This window comes from Hordeum vulgare, chromosome 2H (assembly GCF_904849725.1).
Source record: "Hordeum vulgare subsp. vulgare chromosome 2H, MorexV3_pseudomolecules_assembly, whole genome shotgun sequence".
NCBI classification, from domain to species: Eukaryota; Viridiplantae; Streptophyta; class Magnoliopsida; order Poales; family Poaceae; genus Hordeum; species Hordeum vulgare.
In genome coordinates, this window is record NC_058519.1 from 611,125,005 (window position 1) to 611,130,043 (window position 5,039).

Consider the following 5,039-nt stretch of genomic DNA (forward strand, 5'->3'; position numbering starts at 1 on the left):
TAACCTCATCCGCGACTACGTCGAGGGAGAGGACGTAAATATATGCAAGGTGCACACGGATCTGAATGTAGCAGACCCGCTGACTAAACCTCTTCCACGGCCAAAGCATGATCAACACGAGAACTGTATGGGTGTTAGATTTATTACAATGTAATTCACATGATGATGTGAGGGCTAGATTATTGACTCTAGTGCAAGTGGGAGACTGTTGGAATTATGCCCTAGAGGCAATGATAAATATAGTTATTATTATAATTCCTGTATCAAGATAATTGTTTATTATCCATGCTATAATTGTATTGAATGAAGACTCATTTACATGTGTGGATACATAGACAAAACACCGTCCCTAGCAATCCTCTAGTTGGCTGGCCAGTTGATCAAAGATAGTCAGTGTCTTCTGATTATGAACAAGGTGTTGTTGCTTGATGACTGGATCACGTCATTAGGAGAATCATGTGATGGACTAGACCCAAACTAATAGACGTAGCATGTTGATCGTGTCATTTTGTTGCTACTGTTTTCTGTGTGTCAAGTATTTATTCCTATGACCATGAGATCATATAACTCACTGACACTGGAGGAATACTTTTTGTGTATCAAACGTCGCAACGTAACTGGGTGACTATAAAGATGCTCTACAGGTATCTCCGAAGGTGTTAGTTGAGTTAGTATGGATCAAGACTGGGATTTGTCACTCCGTATGACGGAGAGGTATCTCAGGGCCCACTCGGTAATACAACATCACACACAAGCCTTGCAAGCAAAGTGACTTAGTGTAAGTTGCGGGATCTTGTATTACGGAACGAGTAAAGAGACTTGCCGGTAAACGAGATTGAAATAGGTATGCGGATACCGACGATCGAATCTCGGGCAAGTAACATACCGAAGGACAAAGGGAATGACATACGGGATTATATGAATCCTTGGCACTGAGGTTCAAACGATAAGATCTTCGTAGAATATGTAGGATCCAATATGGGCATCCAGGTCCCTCTATTGGATATTGACCGAGGAGTCTCTCGGGTCATGTCTACATAGTTCTTGAACCCGCAGGGTCTGCACACTTAAGGTTCGGCGTTGTTTTATGCGTATTTGAGTTATATGGTTGGTTACCGAATGTTGTTCGGAGTCCCGGATGAGATCACAGACGTCACGAGGGTTTCCGGAATGGTCCGGAAACGAAGATTGATATATAGGATGACCTCATTTGATTACCGGAAGGTTTTCGGAGTTACCGGGAATGTACCGGGAATGACGAATGGGTTCCGGGAGTTCACCGGGGGGGGGGGGGGGGCAACCCACCCCGGGGAAGCCCATAGGCCTTGAGGGTGGCGCACCAGCCCTTAGTGGGATGGTGGGACAACCCAAAAGGGGCCTATGCGCAAGAGATAGAAAAATCAAAGAGAAAAAAAGGGAGGTGGGAAGGAAAGGAAGGACTCCCACCCACCAAACCTAGTCCAACTCGGTTTGGGGGGGGGGGAGCCTTCCTCCCTTGGCTCGGACGACCCCCTTGGGTCTCCTTGAGCCCCAAGGCAAGGCCCCCTCCCTCCCACCTATATATACGGAGGTTTTAGGGCAGATTTGAGACAACTTTTCCACGGCAGCCCGACCACATACCTCCACGGTTTTTCCTCTAGATCGCGTTTCTGTGGAGCTCGGGCGGAGCCCTGCTGAGACAAGGTCATCACCAACCTCCGGAGCGCCCTCACGCTGCCGGAGAACTCTTCTACCTCTCCGTCTCTCTTGCTGGATCAAGAAGGCCGAGATCATCGTCGAGCTGTACGTGTGCTGAACGCGGAGGTGCCGTCCGTTCGGTACTAGATCGTGGGACTGATCGCGGGATTGTTCGCGGGGCGGATCGAGGGACGTGAGGACGTTCCACTACATCAACCGCGTTCACTAACGCTTCTGCTGTACGGTCTACAAGGGTACGTAGATCACTCATCCCCTCTCGTAGATGGACATCACCATGATAGGTCTTCGTGCGCGTAGGAAATTTTTTGTTTCCCATGCGACGTTCCCCAACAATTCTTATATCCCGCGTGTAGGATCTTTCTGTAATGTATGAGACTTAGTATTCTGGAGTGCTTTGTTGATGATTTGTGCCTACTTAGAGAATGCTTTTAAAACTGATAACGTCATGCCTGAATTCCAATCTGGGTTAGCTGCATGTTCCAAAATCGCATATTCCAAAATCAATTGTGAATCTGACATGACAAACTACAGCAACACCCACAAAATAAAAAGAAAAAAGACAACCTACATCAACATGGTGAATTTGCACTAACCCATACTCCTGAGTCAATACAAACCGAGATAATAATAAATTTTAGCTGAAGGATGCTACAGCCAATCATAGTTGTTATTAATATAAGCAGCTAAAAACAAGACGCCAACTGGCCGCGATAGCCGGCAAAATGCAATATAAAAGAGGCATTCATCTTGGTCTTGACACAAATGTATATTAGACAGAAAAGGACAGACTTGATTTTTTTAATCCTGCAGATGAATGGCCTACTATTTAAACCTCTCAAATATTACTGAATTTATAACCTGTCAGATCAGGGTAGTTGCAACCTATGAAATCTTGCGTTAATGTTTGAACCTATGGGATTGTGATAGCGATTTTTGCATCATTGATACGATGGCTCTACGTAAAAAATTCAGCAAGTTACATCTGCTTCATTGGGTTGATGCTTCATGCTCAGCAAGTTTCCTTTCCCTTTAGTGGTCTTGCCTTGCTCGGTTTGACCTTGTGCAAGCAGACGTGTAGACCACATCTTGTAGACGACTGATATGGATTATGCTCCACCCCTCCATGACTTCACTTGAGTTAATTCCCCGTGATGCGAATGACACAAAACTATCCTCGGTATCCACAAAAATTACCCTCGGAGATGGCCATCCTAATATTTATTTATTTTCATTTTTCTGATGCTTATGGTACAATTGTGGTGAGGATATGTTGGTTATAAGTTAACTGCAAATTGATTCTTGGTCCTCTTCATAGGATAGGTATAGACTTGGCTAAGCGATTAGTGCTACTGCGGTTCATCTACATTGATCTTCCACATTGATTCTTGATTTACCCTTATTATTACCATTTGCTAACTTAACCATCTCTATCTCTCATGTTAATTCAGATTCTGAAGACCTTTTATGTGTCATGTCAAGAATGGTGTTTGATAAGAAGTCCAAGTAGGTTGCATATGAGGTGAATCAAGGTAACCTATATGATGTAGTGAAGGATAAACTACCCTCCCCCGTGTTGTTTGTGGATATATTATTTTTAAGTGAATTACTACTCAAGCATTGATTTAAGACTATTCTTGGTCATGTAAGAAAGCTGAGATTTATTTTGGCCATGTGATTTCCGTAAGCATATCCTGTGAATATTTTCATTGAAAGTTTCCCTCCTATCAAACTGTTTTATTTCTTCTACAGAGGAAGTTGGTACGATATGCAGCCTTCAAAGCATAGGTTTGTGAATTTTATGCCAACTGAGCCTCTTTCATTTTAATGCTTGAGTCCTAATATTTCATTTGTCCGAGCTTTTGAGCTCTTGAACAATTGCATGCACAAAAATGATCCATAATAATTCCCTTCTAAGTCCAGAGATAGCTGTACACATCATTTATTCAATCCTAAATTACTCCATGCTCTGAATTACACCCGTGGTACATTTTATGCCCCCCATGGGATTGATCACCTTGTGATTGCCACAAGAGACTACATCTTCGCACCATCCCTCGAAGATATTTGTCAAGCCATCGATTTTATCCACCGTAAGTTCATGCCATTTCTTAGACGCAAATGATAAATCATTAGAACTACATATCAGTTCTCCTCGTGTTATGGAGTGTTTTTCTCCCGCAATAAGAATAGCTTGAAAAACGCTCTTATATTGTGGGACGGAGGGATTAGATGATAGCTTGCGGTCAACTTTATAAAGAACCAAGTATTGTGTGCATTGTTTGTTAGGTTGTCAGTATCTGATGGAGTAGGTATAACAATATATAGGTTGCAAAACTATCTTTTAATGCAAACTTCCTTCCCAACAGCAGGATGAAGAATTTTTTTGTTGTCGCTGTGGGGAGGGTAGTTAACTGCAAATAGGTTTTTTCTGTCGAAAAATGGCACAAATTTCTGATTACATTGTGGTGATATTTTTTTTGTAGGGAGATAAGGAGGAGAAAAAGCAGAGGTGCATGTGATTATTCAGGTCAGATTGTCCATGTGTTCTGTTTGCCACCAAAGTTAGATGCCTCTCCTCATTTTCAGATTATGATTTGAAGTCTTGTTTGAATAGTCCTATTTGCATTTCATGGATTGTATATGTATATGATGTTAAAAGCAGATGTAACCTCATTTATTTTTATATTAATATAAAATGCCTCTTGGCAAACACCTAGCATTTGGTTTCTTGAATGCATTTATTGGTTTTTGAAAGGAATGTTAAGATTCTTATGTTCAATTATAATTTATCTTCGAAAGCTCATTCTAGAATAGTTTTATATAGGTTTCCATTTATGCAAATTTATTATAAATTATACTAGGACATGGATTTTAAATTTCGGATCCTTTGAGCATACTCACATTTATATTTGATGATGAACACGTGCGTTGCACGTGCATTGTTACTAGTACATATAAATGTACTAGTAAAAAAGTTTTTGCAAATTGTTTGTGGGGCCATGGCCCCCACCACCCCACCCCTAGATCCGCACTACGCGTAAGGTGTCCGCTACTCATCCACCATGCCCATACTCTCCGCGAGCATGACCGCGATGCCCCTGCTCGTTTGCTTGCATGTCGATGATCTGCCCCTCCATGAGTCGGTGCTGCTTTTGAAGCAACACGTTGTATCGTTGCTATGCATGTAGCATCCAAAAAGTGAAGATTGCTGGCATTTGCTCCTCGCGCCTCCTCCTCCAGCATTGCCTCTGCCATGACGACGTTGTAGTGCGCCTCCTCCTATTGCAGGGTGAACCCGGTAGATGGTGCCTCCACCGCCTTGCTCATAGTTGTGTACTCGT

General features: G+C 42.6%; 1 long non-coding RNA gene across 1 annotated transcript; it reads left to right on the top strand.

Annotated features, from left to right (window-relative positions):
* The first annotated feature begins 3,697 nt into the window (after positions 1-3,697).
* LOC123430783 lies at positions 3,698-4,311 on the top strand. Its single transcript, XR_006622984.1, has 2 exons — positions 3,698-3,788; positions 4,182-4,311. It is a non-coding gene; the product is annotated as an uncharacterized LOC123430783 (long non-coding RNA).
* Positions 4,312-5,039: the final 728 nt, after the last annotated feature.